Source organism: Falco punctatus (assembly GCF_963210335.1).
Source record: "Falco punctatus genome assembly, chromosome: 5".
NCBI lineage: Eukaryota > Metazoa > Chordata > Aves > Falconiformes > Falconidae > Falco > Falco punctatus.
This window is the reverse complement of record NC_137584.1, coordinates 73,767,122-73,791,173: the sequence shown is the minus strand read 5'-3', so window position 1 is coordinate 73,791,173 and position 24,052 is coordinate 73,767,122. Positions and strand designations below refer to the sequence as shown.

The window sequence follows — 24,052 nt, the reverse complement described above, 5'->3', positions numbered from 1 at the left end:
GTGGCCTATCTAAGCACCTGACTTTTTCTTGCAGGACACCCAGTTCCTAGAACTGACACCCCACTGACCACACAGACAAGAGCTCTGGGCATTGGAGACATCTCTCATCTTTTGACATCAATGGATTGCAACCTTTGTGCAAGCCTGGAGAGCCCTTCCCATGGGGATGAAGACACTCAGGAGCACAAGATCTGAGGAGGAGTTCTTGTACCCCAATAAAGAGATTTGCAGCTTCAGTTCTAATAAAAGCAAGTCACTGTGAAACCGCATTACTGATATTTGCTGATGTATGTCAGGATGGGGTTTGCTGTTCTTATTGTCTATAATAATCAATCTGTATATGAATTTTATTTAACTAAATCAAGTTAATATAAGTGCACGTGTCATTAAGTCCTGTTAAATCGTCCTGCAGGGTGTGTTGCAGTGATTTGTGTGGCAAAGTATATATTAATAAATCAAAAAGCAGTAGGGTCCATTCCCTCTGCCATCCCAGTGCAGAGCAACAGGCTGGGGTTCAGGAGGCAGGCTCAGTCCTCTGCACCTCTGCAGGGCTGCATCTGAGGTGCTGGGAATGGTGATGCAGAGAAACCCCAGGGTGGCAGAAGACCAGCTTCTTTAGATCTTGAAACTGCCTCACCACATTCATGTCATTCTGCTCCTGCTGCCTTTATTTAGTCTAGACCAGCATCGTGTTAATGGAATTTTCCTTCTTTGGATCCCAAACTAGTCAAACTATTTATCACTGCACTATGCTGTCTGGAGGCAGTGAGTGGTGTCCCCATCAGCCTGGAGTTTCAGCACCTGCTGTTAGAAGGTATAGATGCATCCCCTGCTTCCTTTCCCCACACCTAACATCCCAGAGTGCTAATGAAAGGGCAAAAGGATCCAAGATAAGGGATGACTAAAAGTGTCCATGCTCTTCATGCCATGAGCTGCCACAGATGGTTTCAGGACTGCCACGGGTGCTGAACACAACCAGTTTGTGCCAAGCTTTCTAGTAGCCTAATCACAGCGGTCTTGGAGAAGTTGCCCTTGACTGTTACTGGTCAGCTTCATGATGAATAGGACCAGGTGGCATTTCTGACGTACATGGGTTTGGTGTCTTTTTCTCTGGGATAAGTTTATCACAGGGCACATCTCACGTTGACCCCAGGTAAGATGAGAGCCAGATCCTCCAGCAAAAACGCACACCTCACAGGTAGAAAAATCAAATGCAAGCCTTCTGGAGCAAGTTTATTAACATTTATTGAGATATGTAGGTTATGAAATATGAACACTCCAGCTGAACATTTGATGTTCCCTGGAGACTTTGTCTGCTAGCATTATTCACATTACTACTAAATCAAAAAAAAGGAAAGAAAATAATGAGTATCTGTTCTGAGGGGCAAAGGAAGAACCTGTTTTGCTTCCTCTCACGGCAACAGACTTCTGCATGTTGGTAATCCTCTCTCTGGGACAGATGTTGGTGGCCACAGTTTTAACAGAAAAAAACATTTTAGAAAAATGAGAAATGTTGGTCTTTCCTGGTTGGTTCAAGAATTGCTTTGGAATTTCTTCAGGTCATTAATTTTGTTTGTGGAGGAGTTAGTTTTCTTTCTGTTATTGTTCATGTTTTTGTGTGTGCACGTGTGTGTTAAATGGGTATTTTCAGCTCAAAATTCCAGATTTTCTGATGGGATGATGCATCTCTTAAGCTGCCAAAAGCTCTCCTTAGCCCAACTGAGATACCAACTAATCATACTGCAAAAAAGGAAAGAAACTTTCAGATGTTGTACTTATAACTAGGAAAGTACTTGAATAAAAAGCAGAGAAGGGGTGGAATGAGCACCAAGAGCTGATATTCCTGGATAACTCATCAGTTGCTGCTGGAGTTTAATCACGAATTGCCTTTCTGTTTTACTTAATAATGAATTGCCTGGTCTCCACACCTGAAGCTTCCTACTCATCCTGAAATCTCTGTCACAGAGAGGAATTTCTGCTGCTCAGGCTTTGTTTTTAAAATCTCTGCTAGTAATATTGAACAAAGTTTAAATCACAGCCTCCAAAATTAAGACTAGATCCAGCATCTTACAGCAAAAAGAAACAGAAAATGAAGTATTAGAATCAGTGGAGGCAAAGTGTAAATTTGCATGGGTATGTGTTTCTACAGTCTCATACTGGACTAAAGATACAGGCTGAACTTTAGGATTCCAGTAAGGAATTCAAGAAAAAAAATGTGATTTCATGTTTTGGTTTTGTGTAAAAAGGGAAAATTACAGAACTGGAGCAAACATCTAATAGAACAACGTGACTTTCAGGTTGCTTTTCTGACTGTGAGACCTGCTAGGCTTTGCATTCTGGAGCACACAGGTTTCTGATGAACCTGACCTGAACGTCCCGGGTTTCTTGACAGTGTGCCCTTTGAAGCCAGTATTACTCATCATGACCAGTTTGAACCAGCTAATGGGAACATCAGAAAAAAAGAGTTCATTTCTAGCTAGTTACTTATCTCTGCCAAAGAGATTTGACAGTGATATTTCCCATGAGGCACCTGAGCTACATCATGAACACTACAGAGAGAACTGGTTAGGAAATCCTTGGGAAATCCTATATATGAATGTACAAAGTCCCTACTCCCTTGCCAGCTCACATTGGAGGAGTTTCTCATCTAAGAAGCAGACTGGATGTGTGGAAGTGAATAATAAAGCCACTCTCTCAAGAAACACCTGATCTTCATCAAATCCATCACTCACCACAGTCCGACAGCAAGGGACTCCTTGCTGGCAACGTCCAAAGAACCTCGTATTGGGTAGAGGACAGTGGTCAGCAGAACAGGTACCCCCAGCCTGTTTGCATTGCACATGGTTATTAGGTGCACGCATGAAACCTGCACCAAAAAAATACCAGAGTCTTGATTTTCCTTCCCAAACAAGATGAAGAAGAAGTTAGGGTTATAGCATGACAGCAGTATTCTAGGCTGCATGTAGACCAGCCCCATCCGTACCATTAAATTCCCTTATTTTCCAAAGCAGGAGGGTTCGGTGTATCCATTGGACCCAGCTGGTGTGGGTTCACTGCCAAAGTGTGCCCAACATGCTGGCAGCACTAGTTTGCCTTGGACAAAAGGGACTAAAACACATTTAATTTCTATTTCTATTTTATGCACTCCCTACTCACAATCTTCCCTGTGCATTTCCTTTGATTTTATGTAACTCTTACCTGAAGAGCCTTGGAGCATTAAGAGAAGAACAGCAAGGAAAAGGGAAAAGATCTTCATGTCCAAATTCAGTGCCACCAAATACAACAGCTACTAAGAAAATAACAGAAAGAGGTCATACATTTAACCCGCATTTGTCATTACTCAGTACAAACACTATTTATGACATATAAGCTGCAATTTGTTGATAAAAATTGTCGTTTATGCAGTAGAGTAAACGTTGTAGAATAAATCTATTGAAATAACACTTTTTGAGGAAAGATATTTGAAAGAACATTGCATAAGATCAAGAAAATGTATTTATGCCTATGAAATTTAAAAGAATTTGATTAATACTGCGGTTTTCTTTCCATCATCTGCAAAGGTAACCTACACCAGCTCCAGTGAAGACCCCTGTATTTAAGTCCCATACACCCTGGATGTTATAACTTAAAAAAAAAAAAAGTAAGAAATGTAATTAGTTTCCTCTAAATTTTATTGAAGTCATAATATAAGCCAGCTTTTCTTAGATCCCTTTTATAACTTATAGGTCTTGCTGCTACATGCACAAACTCAACAGTACTTCCATTTAGAGTTTTTTCTTTTTTTTTTTTTTTTTTTTTTTTGAACAATCATACTGGGTCTGGCTGGGATGGTGTTAACTTTCTTCATGGCAGCCCACATGGTGCAGTGCTTCATGTTTGTACCAAGTTGCTTAATGACTGAAATGTTCATTTTATTTAATGATCACATATTTTAATTCAGATATGTGTAGATAATGACTTAAGCCTTAAGCCATTCCAATTTCTCTGGATAATTAACACTCAGCAACTTTAATTATTCAAATAGCCATTTTTGTAGCTTACAAACCAGTAGTCCTTGAAACTGCCTTTACAGAAAAAGCCTAGTAACCATCTACCCCTCCTCTCCACAGCACCTCCATAACGTGTGCCAGCTCAAAGCCTGTGTATCTCCACACCATCATTTGTTGCTGCAGATTGCAATTAACTTTTGAAAATAATGCAAACTACTATAATCATTCAGAATTGCTATGATTGACTATAATTATCAGCCAAATGCATTACTGAAATACCAAGCATTGTACGTTTCAGTTGTTTATGAGAATTTAATTAAGCTGCAAAATTATACGTCTCAGAACAATGAATTTCTTTTTAGAGAAGCAAAGAATATCATCAAAAAGATACGTATTTTTCTCCTTATCTGTTGAAAGTGGTGTAGAAACCGCACCTTCAGCTCACCCTAGAGGACTTCAGGAGAGGAGTCACGGTGGCCAGCCTGTCCCAGCTGGTTCCTCTCCAGGGGCACCTTCACAGAGTGCTATCTTGCCCCAACACAACTGTCTTTATACGTTCCTGTTGATGACCGAGCTGCCACAGACCAGCTGGCCAAGGACATGGGCTTTTCACAGCAATTCCCAGCAGCTCAAATGCCACTTCCCAGCAGCTGATGAGAAACGGTGACCGCTTGTGAACTCCCTCTCCTTTCTCTGGCACATGAGCTGGCTCTTTGGAAAAGCCCCTTACACCAACCTGGTTTGTGTACAACACATTGATCCATCGTAGGCTGTGAAAAAAACATCCTGGGACATATACTGAAAGCTGTTGATTTGGATCCAGCAGCACCCTCATTCTACAGGCTTGTCCCATGGCCACAGTGCCTAGTGCTGACTGCAGAAGGGTCCTCTCTGAAGCCTGGAGGTACCTACCCAAGCATCCAAACAGCTACATTAGGGAAGCTTGTTTTTTACGTAAGACTTGCAAAAAAAAAACCAACAAAAACTCCTGATAGGTCTTGTGGGCTGTAGACAATATCTTGAGAGCAGAGAGGAGTTGACTTGAGCACCCAGCCCAGTTGGGAGCAATCGTTTTGCAGTAGTGCAATCACACAGAAGAGCACACTTATATGTGCACCCAGAATATTTTCATTTTCATGCATTTACCATGTTTATATTCCACTCTTCGCAGAGGAAATAACTATTGTTTGAACAATAAAATTCTTGGGGAGGCCTCTACTTCCACACACCCCCTGGCTAAGTGGCCAAAGGAAACAACCTCCACAAAACATGTTTTGGTCAACCATGTGCCCTCAGAGGACTTGGACCAGAGATGCTCATGGCAGCACTGGTATCTCCTGGGCCCTGAAGGCACCTAGGTAAGCCCAGAACAAAGACGCTGTGTTTCGATTGTCATACCACTAAGAGTCTAGAAAAAAATCTCAACATCCTTGTACTGGAACAGCCATCCAAACAGCATCCACCTAGCCAGGTCACCTGCCTCCCAAGAGAAGGCAGTGGAAAGCTAATACTGAAATTTCTCTCCAACATCCTTCTTCAGTCAAGAGTACGTAAAATATGCTGACAGCAGGGTTTTATGGGTTTTCTTCTTCATTATGCTGATGCCTTCTGAATCCCAGTGTTGCTATATTAGCGAATTATGTTCTCTGAGAGTCCAGCCTCAAAGCCATCAGTGTTTGCTATCTGCCGTGGACTCCTGCAGTGGACAAGAAGCCAGTCCTTGCTCTGAAAATCATATTGAACCTAACAGGTAACAGAAGGAGGTCCAGGGAGAAGGAATGTGGGATGTTTTTTGCCTTGGCAGCTGAAGCCAGCACCTGGGGGAGCTGGGACACATTTGCTTCCTTTAGGAATCATCAGTCTCTGTGTCACAGGTGCCCAAAATCCTGTTTACTTAGGCCCTAGTGATATGATAGGAAAACTCAAAACAGGTGCTTTGACCACCCAGAAAGAGACAGCTATTTTAAATCCCATTTCTGTATAATTTAATCGATGGAACGTATGTATGTGCTTTACAGTAGGCAGGAGCATTTGTTTCAGTTGTTTGGGTTTTTTTGTTTGTTTTTTTTTTTCTTTTTTAAAAAATAGTACTTAATCAAATGATGAAATTTAAAGAGGCAGAAATAAATACTATCAATATTAAATACATAAATGTGTTCCACAGACCTCTGAACTGAGCTTTTGTGATCTGACAGTCAGTGACCTCCAGAAAACGACTTCAAAATAGGATAAAATGGCTCTTTCCTCCTGTTTCCCGCTTTGTGCCTGTGCCACCTGCCCAAAATGATACAAAACAGAACAAAGCTCAAATATGAATCAAGACTGGGGTAAGGTCTTCAACCAATTAATTATATCTGTTGTTATACTTGGTGGCAAATGTACTTTAAATTTCTTAAATATCATAATTAAACTATGCTGTTTTAACAATAAAATGCTATTATTGACTCTAAACATTGGTTTTGCTATTCAGGCTTACAAAAATGATACATTTCCCTAATGTGTTTCTTGGCAATTAAACATGTCTAATAAAAGAATAATAATTGCTTATCAATTAATACTGAAAGCATTTTAACAGCTAAACGTCTTATTCAATTTCCTTTCTCTGCAGTTCTGCAAAGGCTATTGTGTGGAGCCCTAAAAATCATGTCCTTTTATACAGAGAATATATGCAAACACATATGTATGTGTGTGTGTATATATGTATGCCTATGTATATATATACTTGTAATCTATAAATATTATGAGAGAAATAAAGGCTGAATTTTCAGAATTGCTTTATATTTTATCTTAGCTGGAGAACATACAAATAGAAAAGAATAATCCAGATATTTTGATCTGCAATTTACTCAGGAATAGTCAGGACATTAATTTAGGTGATTGTTTGCTTAAAGTTACACATATTCTATAATGGTGGCATTTCTTACTCTCCCATTTCTCTACAGTCCTCCTAGCAAATCCACACTAACATATATATATTTATATACATATATATATATATATATATGTATAAAATGTTGTTAAGATGAACTTTATCATCTTAAAGGTCTTTTCTAACTTAAATGATTCTATGATTCTATTCTATGACTCTTCTAAATCCCAGCTGGCTTTTTATCACTCAGCATGGCACAGGATCCTGCCCTCTGTGAATATCCAGGTCTTGATTCCTTTGTTCACACTTAGGCAAATGCTGCCTGAGATACCCCTGTGTCCCACCAGGGCTCCCCAGCTGCTCCAGCAAGGCTTGCTTGGTCTCGTCTCTCCTGTCCCTTGTCCACCAGTCCCAGATGGTGGGAGACCTCAGACAGTCCAGAGCACCACACATTGCTGGTGTGAAGGCAGCTGGGTTAAACCCTGTCTGTCTATAAATGCCTCTATCATGCTGCAGCTTACCTCTAATGATGGGATGTCCTCAGCCAACTTGAAGCCATAGGGATCCTTCATCTTCTCTTTGCCATTCTCTTCCTCTAGTGTCCACTGTGCAAAAGACAGGAAGGGATGACAGACCTTTGGTAAAATTGCCCAACACTTGTCCTTGCAGCACGTCCACAGTTTGCAAAAAACGGCATGAAATCCAGCCAGGGAACATCCCTGCTGTCCCTTCAGTGGCCTTGGCCAGCCTCGTGGAAACCTGCCCAGACCTGACTTGGCCCAAACCTGCCTGGAAATCCCAGCTGCTGCCCAGTGTTTTGTGCAGCTGGGATAGAGTGAGCTGCCAGCCACAGAGACCCCTGAGCTCAGAGAAGACACAAGCAAACAGAGGGCTTGTCAGCTGCTTCCAAAGACCTGGAAACATGAGCACAAATGTGCTGCTTGGGGAACCAGAGAGCAGAAATCCAGCATTATGTCTACAGAGCAACAGTAATTTTTATCTGTGCTTCACCGACTGTATTGCAAAGCCAGGCTTTATGCCATATGGGGAGTTTACCCAGCTGGGGCCAAAACACAGATTTAGGTAACCTGAGGGTGGGCATCTGAGCTGCCTTTCCATTCAGGGCACTCAAGCAACTCCAAAGCTGATAGCTGGTCTTGAGGAAGATATTCCCAGCACTGAGATTTCTTAAAATCATCCACATAGAGTCCTGCCGAGAGAAACAGCCTATTCCAGTCCCCTTCCTCACCAAAGTGTGGCATCTCTCCTGGGCAGCAAGGTTTCTGGTCCTCCTGGATACATGGTCCAGGAGATATACAAAGCGCCGCAGCAGTCACCAGGGGAAGTTGGCGACACTGCCAGCAACACATATTATTTTTACTACCGTGGGACATCATCTCATGGACACTGTTGTTCAAAGGGCAAATTCAGGCCTCCAGAACTTCACAGAACTTTTAGGTTCTTTCTGTTCCTTTAGTCCAAGGTGGTTTTAAGCATTTTTGCACATGTGGCCCAATTTAAGAAGAGTAATGACTCATGCAAGTTTTGGGCTACTGCAGTATTGGGTTGCCTGAATCAGGAATAGTCCCAAAATCTTTTAAGGAAAACTGAGGTTTTTTCTTTCACATAAAGAAGCCATAACCAGGCAGTCCCTGGGCACTCTTGCTCCGGTTCATCACCAGTGCAATTAATGTCCATGAAACCTGTTACCACTCAGATCCCATCTACCTCCTTGGGTAGGCACCAGCCCTACCCAGAAAATTACCCTTCTATGCTGTGTATTTCCCCTGCAAGTCCATTTCGCTTTTTCAAGCGGCATGCTTTCCCAAAGGGAACAAGGTAGACACAGCTGTGCACCTGTCAATAGGGAAAACAACTGGAATGAAAAGGAATAAAGGTGCCAGGATGGAGATGGGAATTTCTGCTTCAGGTCATGCTGTGAAACTAAGCAGGGACCATCTTTTGAAGGCTGCAGCTTGTTGCTTGAAAAAAATAGCTATATATCTGGTGTAAAACTAAGCACTGTGGTACAGGGAAGAAAGAAGGAAATAATTCAGTGTTATTTTCCTACAGCTTTTACTTCTGCCTCTCCATAAATCCCTCTGTAATCTCCTGCCACAGCCCAGGTTTCAGGTCTCAACGACCCCAGCGTTCAGCTCTGCTCCAGCCCAGCCACACAGTGATGCCCAGGATGCTGAGGAACAGAGCAAGGTGGTTTTAAAAGCCATAATAAATTAACCTCTGTGTCAATCCTCCCTTTGCACACTTGAAGATGTGGCATTTACCTAAACACAAGGCACCACACAGCCAGGGTGGCACTGATGACTCATTTCACGTGCTGTCAAACCTCTGGGGACCACTGTGCATCCACAGCTCCCGCCCACCTCTCCCCTCTATAGCACCAGGTGCACAAGCATCGCACAGCTCAGCTGCCAGGCAGCAGCCTCCAGATGAGGGCACCACAGATCCAGACCTCCTGTCTGGTGGGACACAGCACAGAGAAGTGTCTGATGGCCAAGCTGACAGCAGCTGTGTGCATCTGGGTCTTCTTGCCATCCTCCAACTCCCCATGTCATGGGTTAACAAATCCACTACTGTAGAGCATGGCTTGACTTTAAATTGTTGGCTTATGGACAATTATTTGTTGATATTTGGGTTGGGTGTGTGTGTAAGACTTCTGGAGCAGAGAGTGGGAACAGGTAAAGACACATGCAGAGATAGGGTAGCACGGGAGAGTGGGCAGATCCCAGAGGAAGAGGGACCAGGCATCTTATCAGGATGGGTATAAGGAAAGGTGGAAAGAAAATTTCTTGCTGTTGCAGAATGAGAGTTTATAATAACCAGAAAACCACATAAATCTCTCAGACTCACAGTAAAACTGGAGGAAAGATTTGCTCACTGGTAGACACAGGCAACAGGGAGATCTGCATGCCAAAAATATCATTTGAGTTTGTTCTCCATTAAAATCAACATTGGAGCTTCTAAGACTTTTTTTAATCCGTTCCCTGTGAAAAACAATGCAGCAAATTCCTCCTTCATGCCATGGCTGACTCAGTGGATTGTCGCAGGTTTAAAGCCACATGGGCAGCTACATCAGTCGCTGTTCTGGAAGAGACAGTGCCTCAGCAGTGCTTTATAACCAGGCTCCACATTCCCTACCCAGGAGTATTTGATGAAGTCACCGGGATTATACAGAATAGAGTAAGATGTCCTGACAGAGGCTGGGGTTCTTCAGGCAGTTTAGACTTAGAGCAGAAGCACTTCAGAAACAGGAATGCTGCTTGTGTCCCAGAAAGGACTTAGGGATAGTAACAGCAAACATGCTTATGGGTCAGAAACTGCAAAATCTTCACAATCTTTGAATTAAATATTTGGTGCTTCAATACAGGTATATACATAATCCATGTATAATATGTGTGTATACAGACACACATACACATGTATTTAGAGACAATGTGTGACTTCTGACTGCGATTCAGCTGGAGCTGAAATGAAATTTCTTCTCTATCTTTTATAGATAATTTGAGAAATATGTATGAGGTTGGCAGTTGTGCTGGTTATCCTGCCAGAGGCCAGGCAGCCTGAGAAAGATTGAGTAAAAGCTGGTATCAGGAAGAACACTGAACCAACAGGAAAAAAAACCAAAAGTAATCCAGAAAGGGAGTAGTAGAAATGAAAATGTGATCTGCTAGAACATTTTATGTGAAAGGTTGTATTTTAATTTCATACCTTATAATTTCATTATGCACTAAACTGTCGCCTTTGTAATTAATAAGCTGAAAAGCAAAGCAGGCAATGCTTATTCTTTGGCTCACGTGGAGAAAAGACAACCGCAAGGTTAAATGTAAAGGACAAAATGTTATGAAGGGAATAAATAACCATGCTACGGCTGCAAATTAGACCATGAAACTGCGTACTAAAAGCAGAATAAGGATCCTGCAGGATCAAAAGGAGCAGTCATTGCATGTTCCTAGGTATTTTACATAACCCTGTGGCCTAACATATCTTACACAAACTTGGATGGTCTAAGATGGGTTGCACACAGATCAGGGGCTTTGTGGTGAAAGAAGTCTCAAAGCAGACCCTCCTTTCTCATTGGAAGAAACCATAGTACATGACAAATTTGGGTGGAAAAGGCTTTTTTCATTGGCCTGTTGCAGAATGGCTGTGTGATCACGGCCATGACTCCCTTAAAGATCTTTGTGAAACAAAGTTAGCGTAAGTTAGCTGAAGCAGGCCTTGCAGCTGTGCTGAGGCATGCTGATAAGGAAGCTGAGAAAAACACTGACCTTGTGCCTAATGTTGTAAATAACTTTGAGGAATTCGCGTAGACAAGAGAGAAAAAAATATATGTAGCTAGCTATCCGCAGAAACCGCAAGTAGGAGGACGTATGAAAATGTAACCCTTTAGAGCTTAGCCAATTAGCAGATGATTTGTAGGCATAAAATTAACTGGAACTGTATATAAGACATAATCGCGCCGTAATAAATTGAAGCTTGCTTTATCACTCACACTGAGTCGGCCGCTTGCTTCCCCTCGCTCGTCGCATTGGCCCATGACTGCACTGTCAGCATCCCAAAATATATAAAGAGGCATGTTTGTGTCTGGTGCACTCACCAGAGAAGAGACAGACAGCAGTGGTGATCTTCCACCTCCTTTGCTGGTAACACTCTGCCTGGTTCTGGACAGGCACCCTAACATTTTTTTTCCTTTTCTTAATCTCAAGTCTAATGAGTATTCTGCTTTCATTAATGCCTTCCTTCTCGCTTTACCCCAATGAGTGCATCCAGTTTGTATGTGTTCTACAGAACCATGGGTTGGTGGCTTGCAGGGCTTGCAGGAGGACATTGTGTTCTGTTGACCTCCAAGAGGAGTGATCAGAGACCCAGAAACCTTCACTCAAGGCATCAGAGACAGAGGGCTGGTTGGTTAAGAAGTGTCTAGCTTCCTATGGAAACAGGCACCTAGCCATCACCGCCATTCAGAGTTGCATTTTGAACTACGTATCTTGCCTGAATTCCAGTAACACTTTGCACAAGTGGTCACCTTAATTGATGTTCAAGAGATACAGGTGTCTTTTTTACACTTTCCTAGGGACGATGGTTGACTTGGTCTCTAAACACTTTGTGAACTACAGTAGGTTGAAGGTGAATAATTCATGGGGGTGTACTGGTACTAGAGTAGCTGCCTGGTGTTGAACAGATCGGGAATAACATTTTCAATGCAATAAGACCAATATTAAAAAAAAACGAAAACACAACACCAAAACACCATAGGATCCCAGAATAATTTAGGTTGAAGGTAGTCTAGGAGTTTCTAGTCTGAATCCATGCTCAAAGCTAGGCTATTTAGGTCAGGTTGCTTTGAGGTATATTCACTGAAAGTTTTAATATCTCCAAGGATGCAGTTTATGCTTTGTTCTTTGTTTGACTCTGTAGATTTTGTAAAATTTGTCTTTGGTTGGTGAGGGCATGTTTTAAGCAATTCCTCCTTCAGCGTCTTTCAGTCTTGCCTCTGCTAATTGCAGGCAAGGAATTCACATCCCACCTGTGGTCATGAGGATCCTTTACCATCTCCTGTTTGTCTTCTTCGTGGAGGCAGGGGCACTTCAATAGGCCGTGATGTCCTGGGCCCAGGCTGGGATCTCTGGTGCAAGAGAGACACCCTGGTGTCCCTGGCTGGTGCGAAGCTGTCGTGGTTTAACCCTGGCCGGCAACCAAGCACCACGCAGCCGCTCACTCACTGCCCCTCACTCAGAGGGATGGGCAGGAGAGTTGGAAAGGAATGTAAAAGTCAAGGGTTGAGATAAGATCGATTTAATAATTTAAACAGAATAAAGAGGTAAGAAGAACAATAATATATAATAATAATAATAATAAGAAATAATAATAAGAAAATGCAAAGGTGGGGGAAAAGGGTAAAGCAAAAGCTGCGCACACAAGCAAAGCAAAGCAGGGAATTCATTCCCCACTTCCCACGGGCAGGCAGGTGCTCGGCCATCCCCAGGGAAGCAGGGCTCCATCACGCGTAACGGTTACTCGCAAAGACAAAAGCCCTAATGCCAAACGTCCCCCCCTTCCTTCTTCTTCCCCCAGTTTATATACCCAGCATGATGTCATATGGTATGGAATACCTCTTTGACTAGCTTGGGTCACCTGTCCTGGCTGTGTCCCCTCCCAGTTTCCCCTGCCCCTGCAGCCCTCTCACTGGCCACTGGCAGGGCCCAAGGAACCAAACAGTCCTTGGTTTAGTAGAAACATCACCCAGCAACAACTAAAACCATCAGTGTGCTATCAACACTGTTCTCACATCGTAGCCAAAACAGAGCGCTGCACCAGCTACTAAGAAAGAGAATTAACTCTATCACAGCTGCAACCAGGACAGAAGCCATCAGCCCCTGGGGGTGGGAGTGGGGGGCTGTTGCCAGGGCCACCAGCAGGTCGGTCCCCCAGGCCCCACAGGGTGCCAGAGCAGCCCTGGTGCCACCAGGACCGGGTAGCCATCGCAGTGGCCCATCCTGGCCTGGGGCCGGAGGTGGGTGACCCAGAGGGGTCTTCCTTGCCTGTGGCCCCACAGGCCCTGGGCTACATCCTGGGGCGCACTGCCCCCCCAAACCCTGACACAGGGGCTCTCTGGGGAAGCTTCATACTCTCCCACACCAGCTCAGCCCGGGGTCGCTGTGGCAGCCGCTGCGTATGTGATGTCACCATTGCATCACAAACGTTGCCCCTATTTCAGCGGCCGACAGGGAGGTTCAAGCACCACTTTGCTCGTGGGCCAGCAAGAAGCTGGACAAGAGGGTGAAGAACAGACCAGAGGTGGGAAGGAAAGCAAACATGCAGGTGGGAACGGGGTGCTTTGGTGTCACTCCAACATCTCCTCCCCTCGCGGGAGGGGGATCTCGCCGGGTTTCTAGGCTTCCCCAGCTGACCCCTTTGCACATCCCCTCGTCACACAGAACCTCTTGAGGAGATGCTGGTGTTCCCTGTGCAAGATGGAGGAGTGGAAGCTGACGCTGGTGCTCTTCACCTTCAACATGAGCCTTTGGGCCTTCTGCAAGCTCATGCCGCCCTGCACCCTCAGCTTTCTGGCCATCCTGGGTCTGGGCATCTTCATGGCCTGGTGGCTCCTCAGCATGGACAAGGCAGGTGTCCGTCTTGGCCTGGCCCCAAACACTCCCTGGGCAGGGCTTAGCCCGGGACACAGCCCACCCCCGGGGTGCTCGGGATGGCCCCTTTTGGGAGGGAGCAGTGAACGGTGGCCATTGCCCACCCAGCCCAGGCCCCTGCTCTGGCAGGCACCGAGCCACCTGCGCTCGAGCACCAGGCTTGGGGCCAGGGACACTCCTGTCCCTGGAGCTCCAGTTACCCTTCCCAGTGTCCTTGTTTGCCGGGCAGGGGCCCTCCTGGATGAGCCGAGGGGAGACCCCCCGGCACTAACCCGGGCCTTGCTTGCTGGGGGCAGGGGACCTCTGCGGGGAAGAGCTCTTGGAGAAGCACGAGGAAGGAGCCGTCGGGTGAGCAGCCCCATCCCAGAGCTGAGCCAGGCTGCGCAGCCGCTGGCGGCCAAGAGATGCCATCGGAGCTGGAGTGCCTGCGACGGCTGCCCTTGGTCACTCTGCCCCCTGCCCTAGGAGACCGCGTGCCCTGGGAAGGCGTGCTGGACTCTACAGCGTGGCTTCGGAACCCTGAGTAAGCAGAGCCCTTCCCTGCCAGGGGGCTGCCCGGGGAACCCACTTGGGGGTCCCTCTGCCCCATGCAGCTGCCACCTTGCCCCGGGGAGGCTGCGGGTGGGCGAGAGCAAGATCCGTCAGAGAGCCAGGGCCTGGGGTCGCCGATCCCCACGAGGAGGCCGAGGAAGGGGTGGGGGGCCAAGGCAAGGGGGGGCGAGGGCCTGGGGAGGGCCAGCGCAGCCCCCTGCGGGGAGGGCAGGTTTCCCCTGCTGACACCCACCATACCCCCTCCCACAGAGGTCACCGGTGGCCGCAGCGCCCCTCTCTGTCCTCAGCCCCTGGCCTGGGCTGGCCTTTTCCCCTCAGGATGGAGGGCACCCAGCCCCTCGCTCTGCCGGCCTGGGCTCGCCCCATGTCCCCAGGAGCCCACCTGAGCCACAGCATCCCAGAGATGGCTCCGGGCAGCTGGCAGATCACCCAGCTGGTCAGGAGAAGGCAGAGGGAGGGTGCTGGCTCTGTCCCGTCCCACAACAGCCCCCACAGTCCAGCTGGTACCTTCCCCCACAGGCAGATGATGATCCTTGAAGGAAAAATGGGGGAAAGCAGCAGCAGCGAGGAAGGAGCCTCTGCAAGGGAGCTCCCCGAGGAGGCGGGAGGCATGGCTCAAGGCGGGCCTCTCAGTGCTGACACCAGCTCCGAGCACTCAGGAACTGGCCCTCCATCGGCAACATGCAGGAGCTCGCCAGATCCCTGATGGCGTCCCTGGACATCACCAAAATCTGCCGCAACCTGCTGGAAGAGCTGAAGAAAATGCGGCACAGCAGCACTTCAATCCCACCTCAAGCCTTTCAGGAAGAATATCGCGTCTGCCTGCAGTGCTGTCGATGCCTCATCAGCACCTGCCCGCACTGCAGCGAGCCCGCGGCAGGACAGGACCTGCCCACGCTGGCCATCACCCTCCACAACACGGACATCCTGGTGCACGAGGAGGACCTGCAGCTGGACCTGCGGCTGCGCTTTGAGCTGGCCATCGATGGGGAGCCGCCCTACGTGTGGGACACCACCCAGCGGCTCCCCGAAATAGCCCCTGAGAGGTGCTGCAAGAACTGCAACGCGCCTCTGCCCAGGAGCCCTGGGGACAGACGGAGCTCGCAGGCATCACACCCCGTCCTCAGGCCCCGGAGAACACAGAAGAGACAGAGGAGACGGGACAGGCAGGACGCAAGGGCTCCTGAGCGGGCAGAACGCAGTGACACCAGCAGCATGGACCTGCATCCGGATGGCCAGGAGGACCCTCTCCCCACCGCGGTCCCCACGTCTGCCCCATCCCTGTCCTCTGCGGTCAGTGAGCCAGTCCCCATGAATGCCCTGTTCCTGTCCTCGGCAGACCTGGAGCCAGTCCCCACAAGTGCCCCGTCCGTGTCCTCTGCGGTCCTGGAGGGGACGCAGAGTGTTAAGAAGCAGGCCCTGCCCCACACGGATCAGAGGGGCCTGCGGCAGAGGTCTGCTGTGCAGCGCGTCGTGCAGTCCTGGCAAATGCTGAAGGCCAGCATGCAGAGGAACATCGGGGATAAGGTGGATGAGCTGTTGGAGCCAGAGAGCCCGGAACCCAGCAGCACCACGGAAGGCAAGCAGAGGCTGACATTCAACCTCTTGTCTAAGGTCGACACACTCTTCCACGCTGCGGATTTGGAGGATTGAGGAGCACTGGCAAGAAAAGGTAGGATGGGAGAAGCATCGGCAGAGCAAGCGCTGCACGGGAGGATGGGGATGGTCTGGGCTGCCTTGTGCAGCTCTCACAGCTGTGTCGTTCGGGAGGTGTTTCTGTAGGACAAGATACTGTGGTCTGGGAGCGTTGGGATGGCGGTGAGAGCTGCGATGGCCTTTCACCGATGCTTGGTGTGGGCAAGAGGAGACGGCCCGCTGGGCACCCACCCAGTGCAGGTGGCAGACGATGGAGAAAAGTGCCTGGGGCTTCCCTGCCCAGCAGCTGCTCCTCACATTCCATGCTGTCCCCAGGTCATTGCTGCCTGCCTGCCTGCTGCTGTCCTGCCCAGAGGGGAAAGCAATGCAGCCATCGGGGGACCAAGGATAAGAGAGGCCCTCAAGCACCTTGTGCTCTGCTGGGATGGAGCAAAGATCATCCTGTCATCTCTGGAGGCCTCTAGCAGCAGAGAAGCCCAAAGAGCAGCCGTGAGCACTTTCCCCAGGAACGCGACACCTTGGCAGAGGTCGGCTGTGAAACTAAGCTTTTATTTGAATAAAGCAGCAGTGTCCTTAAAACGTCTGCGAGAGCTCTTCATGTCTTGAATGAATGGGAGGGGGGGGTGGGCAGTGACCTCCAGGGCTACGAGGGTGTCAGTGACAGTGCTGGCAGTAGGAACAGGCATTAAGGCAGCTCTGTGCCTTGTCCCCACCATGGGGGAGGCTGGCATGTCCCCAGCTGTCCCCAACAGCTTCATGCCAGGTCCTTGCTTCATCCTCATTTCAGACTGTCCCTCCAAGGAGCCTTTTGGGAGCACTCCTGTAGCTCCAGCCATGCAGCCCCAGTTGTCCTTCCCCTTCCCCTGGGGCCAGGGGCTGAGCTCCCCACCAGGGCACTGCCCATGGCCCCAGTGGGCACAGGGCTCTCAGACTGCCAGCCTGGGCAGTCCTGCAGTAGCACCTCTGCCAGCCCCGGTGAGGGATGCACAGCCTCAGCATCGACACCATCCTCCAGCCCATTTCTCCAGGACTAAAGCTGCAACGGAGACCCACAGATGAGGCATGCAAAAGAGCAGCAGCAGCAGCAGCAGCAGCAGCGAGGCTTGAGTCTGCCAAGTCCCTTGAGGCTGCCAAAAGGCTGCAAGGAGAAGAAAGGCAGGGCGCACAGGGCACCCCCCTTTCCCCAGTCCAAGTGCTCCCCACCAGCAATGGGCCCCTCCTGAGCTTTGCTGGGGACTGGCACCCAGGGCCTGTGGGGATCCTGGCAGAGCGGAGACGTGCCTGGCACAGTAAGGCTGCTGGGCATGGGGTTCACAGCGGGAGGAACGGCTGAGGAGAGACTCTGCAACTTGCTGACGTCGTCCTGCTGATGGCATGGATGCAGGGCTGTCTTCTGCTGAGAAGTCGCTTGTGCTTTGGCCCTGCACCTGCAGCTTTGGAGAACGGGGAAGCTCCACTTGGCATGATCCCTCCTTCCCACCCCCTGGGCAGGCCACCTGGGGTCAGGGTGGGCTACCGAAAAACGTGGGCTTGCTCTTTCCTCCTGTCTGGGCTGCTGGCTGCAGCAGCCTGTCATCTCCTGATCTTCCCCCCTTGCTTCACTTTGGTTCTGTGTGACTGGGCTCCAACAGGTCTGGACCTCGGACCTGTGAAGCTGCTGAGCCAGCTCAGGATGGGGTCTCATTCCAGTTGCCGACTCCAGACCTAATCCCGGTCCCGAACCCGCCTTGGCGATCAAGTTCCGTGCTGCCTCTGGCTGGGATGAAGTCAGCTTTCCTCCTGGCAGCTACCACTTTGTACCACAGTTTGGCTACCACTGAGTATTGGCTGGTACGCCAGTCCCGAGAGACTCTGGCAGGCGGCAGAAATGGGCTGACAGGAACTGCATGAAACCCAACAGGGCCAAGCGCCGAGTCCTGCACTTTGGGAGGAACAAGCCCAACAGGTCGCAGGAGGGGAGCCTTCCCTTCTGCTCTGTCCTGGTGAGGCCACACCTGGAGCTCTGGATCCAGTGCTGGGCTCCCCAGTTCCAGAGAGATGTGGACAGACAGGAGAGAGTTCAGGGAAGGGCCATGAAGGTGACAAAGCCTCTGGAGCATCTCTCCTAGGAGGAAAGGCTGCGGGAGCTGGGGCTGTTCAGCCTGGGCAGGAGAAGGCTGAGAGGGGACCTGAGCGATGCACACAGGTACCTTAAGGGCCAGTGTCAGGGGGCCGGGGCCGGGCTCTTGTCAGCGGTGCCCAGCGACAGGACAAGGGGTAACGGGCACAAACTGCAGCACAGGGAGCTCCGTGGGGAGAGCAGGAAAAACTTCTTTCCCTTGAGGGTGCCGGAGCACGGGGACAGGCTGCCCAGAGAGGCTGTGGAGTCTCCTTCTCTGGGGACTTCCAGAACCCACCTGGATGTGATCCTGCGCAGCTGCTGTAGGAGAGCCTGCTTGAGCAGGGGGTGGGCTGGGTGGTCCCAGGGGTCCCTGCCCATCCCCACCGCCCTGTGGTGCTGTGATTCTGTAAGCTAATGCCGTGTGGAATATTTTCACACGAAAAGTGTTTGGCTGGTGGCAGCCCTTGCAGTGTTGTGGCTCTGTTGGAGTATTGTGGCCTGCCTGTTCCATGGTGGATTATTTTCACAGTTAGTTGGGGGATTTAATCCCTCTGCAGGTCTTGGCGGGGGGGACGATTATGAGAGAGCAGCGCTGTGAGCTGTTGCAGGTAGTGGCTGGGTCTGTACATGCTCAGTGGGGCAGGGCTGCATCTCTTCGGGATGTGACTGATCCTTGTGGCTCATCCTGCTCCTGCCTGCTCCTGCCTCTCCCGTGTCCCTGCACCCAGGAAGACCCTCACCGCCACCATCCTCCTCGTAGGCGAAGCTGCTCAGGTGCATCCCATGCCCATCTGTGTGGAAGGTGCTCAGGGTGAATGGGGAGGGCTGGCTGCAGCAAACTGGGAGGTGGCATGGAGAAACCTTTGCAGAGCTCCTTCCCTGGCTCTTGGTGTGGACGGAGCTGGGCTCTACTCTCCCCTAGCCCAGCCTGGGTCTCACCCTCGGCTCCCTGAGATGGCCAGCAGTCCCTCGCAGCCTTGCGGTGCCACTCACGGGGGGCTCTGGGCTGCTAGGGTGTGTACGGGGCTGTGCTCACAGGGGCATGGCTGGGGAAAGGTTTCTTTCACTCTTCCGGTGTTTGGCACTGACCCAGAGTTAAGGTGCAAGGTGAAGGATGGTGAGGAGGAAGGGGTCAGGCCAGGGCAGGGGTCCTGGCTGGGCTGGGGGACCCGTGCTGTGCTTGTGCATCCCCCCCCTTTACTCATGGAGGTGGCGGATGTGGGCAAGCTGGGGCTGATCTCACCTCCTGGGTATGCCAGGTTCTGCATGCCCACGTGGCGGGATGGGCAGTGGGGCCTTGCCACAGCCCCTTGCCTGGAACCCTGGTGAGCAGCCACTTCTCCGGGGGGGCACAGACTGGGTAGCATCAAGTAGGACAATCACCCTGACCCACATCCCCTTGGTGAGTCAGGCAGGGACCATGGGATGGGCTGCTTCACCATGGCAGGGGGCTGAGAGGGTGACTTGGCTGGCAGAAGGCAGGCTAGCCTGGGCACAAGCTGCAGTACCCCTGGCTGATAAAGCCCCATTTGCAGTGAGCCTGAGCTGCCCCAGTGCCCAGCCTGCTGCCCCACATGGACCCCCCACTGCAGGATAGGGTCAAGGCACCACCGGAGCGATGCCCAGAGGCTGAGGTGAGCATGGGCAGGGGCTCAGGGGATGGAGATACCCCACAAATAATGGTGGCTGGGAGACCCCTAGGGCTGGAGGCTGGAGCCATGGGTGCAGCCACCAGCATCAGCTCAGGGATGGGACCAAGGATCCTGTTCAGCCTGGGTAGGGGGGATGTAGGTGGCATGGAGGAGCCAGCTTAACCCTATAGCTTCCATAGGGGCTGGAGGGATGAAGGGACATCCCACTCACCCCTTTCCTCCCAGCACAGGTGTCAGAGGGGGCCTGGTGGGAGCAGCGCCCGTTGGGGCAGTGGACAGTGGCAGAGGTGGGTGTGTAGCTGGCTGCACAGAGCAGGGCCAGGGAGCTGGCCAAGCTGGCACACAAGCATGCCATCTCAGGATGGGTCCTGCTGCGGCTGACAGAGGGGACCCTGCGGCACATGGGGGTGGCCCCTAGGAGCCGGCGCCGTGAGCTGATGTGGGAGCTGCTGCAGCTGAAACTGCAGCAGGAGCTCAAGGAGCTGCTGAGCATCACTGGGGGTCAGCATTGCCCATGCTGGGGCTGTGATAATGCCATGGGGTGTGTGGGCTGGTCCCGCCAGGTGGGTGGTGGTCACCATCACCTTTCTCTCCAGAGTGAAGATGATGTCCCTGTGGATGCCCTGGGGCCTGTGGGAGGAGAGATGATGCCATGGGAGAACAAAGCAGCAGCTGGAACTGAGCACCCAATGCAGGAGAGGTGCTGGAGTCATGAGGAGATGTCACCATGTCCCCCTCCAGAGAAGCTCAAACCTGGCTGGTGCCAGCAGGTAGAGGTGGCTACCAGGCCCCAGTTGGCACAACTCATCCCACTGCCAGCTTTCATGGGGTTCTGCTGGCCTTCATGCGTTCCCACTAGAAGAGAGTCCCCTGTGGAGAGTCGGCCAAGTCACAACAACCACACCAATATGGCTACATGCCGTGCTCACTTTATTAAACAAACAGGTCATATTTGTAACTTAAACCAACCGCTCACACGACTTTACACACAGGTGATTGGATAAAGGTTGCTGGTCACTTGGGCGTCCGTGTCGCTGATCGGTGAGCACGCTGCAGGCGCCTGATCAGAGTGTGCCGCTGAGAGTGTGTTGATTTCGCAGTTCCCAGGACTTGCTCTGCACCTGGCTTCTTGTTTGTGCATAGCTTGTCTTCTTTCTCACACTCCTTGTTTCAAGGACAATTTAAAGTTGCTCTGCAGCTTCAACTAACAGGCCTGGGTTGTCCAACCCGGACAATGGTAACATATGTCATCGGTCCTTTAAAAATCCCTCTACATATCCCCTTTTTCTTTTTGGACAACCCATGCCTGTTTCACAATAGATGTTAAACCTTTCTTCACACAAGAAAATAAACAGTTAAAACCTAAAAACATTACAACAATGATTATAACAAAGCATATTCCTTCCATCAACAACATCTTTAAACAACCTGTTATCCCCAATCCTCTCAACCATCCATCGAAGAGATTATCATCAGCAAGAATATGCTTCATGTTTCCCTGCAGTTGTAACAACTTCTTGTGCATCGATATGGAATGATAGGAAAGGTTCATACAACACATCCCTTCAAAATCCTCACAACCGTGTCCATGTGCTAATAACAAAAAATCTATTGCAGCTCTATTTTGTAACATAGGCTGCCTAACATTATCTACATCAAGCAATAACAAACTTAAAATCTGCGATGTAAGATTAAATTGTTTTTCTCCCCAGCATGCTAACCTTCGTATATTCTTAGCATTTAATGCAGCCATTGCCCCCGGCATAAATATGGAGGCTAGGACATTTGCTGTTACAGAATGCAGATCGAGTCGGTCATTACATGTTTCATCAAAGGTGCGCAGTGTCCTCCGTGATCTATAATATTATTGAGTCATTTTTAATAAGTCTTTCATATTTGGAGCAAACAAAGTCAAGCGCCCTAAATAACATGGTCCACCGAGAGGATACACAGGAATCCCTGGCCATGCTCTGTCCCCACATATCAAAAAGACACCCGGTGGCAACTGATAACCCCCTGATACATCTATATGGAAACCCCCAGTTTTCAATTCACCCCAAATAGGTGAACTGGTTAGATCTTGAAACACTGTATAAAACCCTGTTGACGTGTTAGCCATAACTGCCACGGGTCACCAAACCAAATTACTCCAGTGCGATTCATGGGTTGAAGCGGTGATAACATGTGGGTACAGTCTGCCATATCAGCTGCAGTAACATTAACATATTCAACAGGTACAACGCTAGCCAATAGGTCTACCTCCTGCAAAGGTAAATGATGTGGCTGATTTAAATTCTCAAATACTGTCTTCTGCCATGCTGCATTATACATAGAAGGCCAAACATATTGCCCATTTGGACTCATACATGTACCATTCTGATTGGAAGTCAGATCCACTGTTTTAACATTCCAAAAAACATCAAAATTTGTTTCATTCTCTTGCAGGGGAATACCAATTAAAGAAGTTCTAAAGGGGTTGTCTGCTTGTTGCAGATTTAAACAAAAGTCTGTTACTCCCATGATATTGGCCCATGTCACCCATATGTTTGTCCTAGGCAAGATGCCAAAAATACTTCGTCCAATGGGTAAAAAATTCATCAAGACCGTAAACCAAGTCCACCACTCAAACATGTTTACTCCTGCAATTTACACTTTTTTTTTTTTTTTTTTTTTTTACATTTCACCCCACAATTCTGTGGTTTCACAGATTCTGATGATGTATATTGTCTCCAATCAGCATGGTATTACACTAGTCGTATGCTTTCTCTGGCTTCATGCCTGGTTACTAATAAAACACATAACTCTTTACACAATTTACATTTAAACTTTGGTTTACAGAACCGTTTTACCCCACATAGGATACATTGGCACAATACCCGTGGGTTACATCTCTTACAACATAGACAGTTTATTCTGTCTGCTCGCTCTGATTCTTCTCTTCCATCTTCTGATCTTGACATTCAGGTCGCACAAACTTGCTAGGGACCCATATAGGTCCTTTATCTGTGGAGATACAAAAATAACCTCTACCAATAAATAACACCGGATTAGGTTCTTCCCATACACCTGAAGCCATATTTTTATACAAAACATTCAAAACAGGAACTGTAGTTGTTTGGTTCCCTCGCGCTGTTTGGTGATGTATAACAGGTGGTCCCTCTCTATCCTCTGTAAGGGAGAGAGAGTTTAAGGTAAACAACACCTTAGTCAACCATTTAGTTACATCTATGTCCTGTGATACTTTCTGTCTCTGAAGATAATCCTTCAGGGTACGGTTTGCCCTTTCAACAACTGATGCAGGGTTGGGGAAAGGAGGATTCAAGGTGGATTGGATGGATGGACTATTTAGTGGATGAAGAACTGGCTGGATGGTTGCATCTAGAGAGCAGTGGTCAACAGCTCAATGTCTGGACAGAGAACACTGATGAGTGGTGTCTCTCGAGGGTCTGTACTGAAGGAAGGACTGTTTAATATCTTCATCAATGACACAGACAATGGGATTGAGTGCACCCTCAGAAGATCTGCAGATGACACCAAGCTTAGTGGTGTGGCTGACACATCTGAGGGGTGGGATACCATCCAGAGGGACCTGGACAGGCTTGAGAAGCAGGTCTGGGTGAACCTCGTGAGGTTCAACAAGGCCAAGTGCAATCTCCTGCACCTGGGTCAGGGTAACCCCTGGTATCAATGTGGGCTGGGGGATGAGAGGATGGAGAGCAGCCCTGCCAAGATTGACTTGGGGGTGCTGGTGGATGAAAAACTGATTGCCCAGAGCAGCTGTGGGTGCCCCATCCCTGGCAGTGCTGAAGGCCAGGCTGGATGGGGCTGGGGGCAGCCTGGGTTGGTGGAAGGGGTCCCTGCCCGTGGTGGGGGGTGTGCGGGGTGGGACTAGATGGTCTTTAAGGTCCCTTCCAATCCAAACCAGTCTATGATTTGATGATTTGGGGCAAGAGGAGCAGGTCGGGGAGGTTTCCAGCCGAGAGCCCCAAGCACTGCCCAGCCCCTGCTGTCTTTCACCCCAGCTGCAGGCCCCAGCTTTGCCACGGCCGGAGGGCACACCCAGC

At 49.2% G+C, this 24,052-nt stretch overlaps 1 long non-coding RNA gene across 1 annotated transcript; it reads right to left on the bottom strand.

Moving 5' to 3' along the window:
• Window positions 1–1,623: 1,623 nt before the first annotated feature.
• Window positions 1,624–14,572, bottom strand: LOC308064237. Its single transcript, XR_013928316.1, has 4 exons — window positions 11,413–14,572; window positions 7,380–11,009; window positions 2,733–6,263; window positions 1,624–1,740 (listed from the first exon to the last, which is right to left on the bottom strand). It is a non-coding gene; the product is annotated as an uncharacterized lncRNA (long non-coding RNA).
• Between the last annotated feature and the right edge of the window lie 9,480 nt (window positions 14,573–24,052).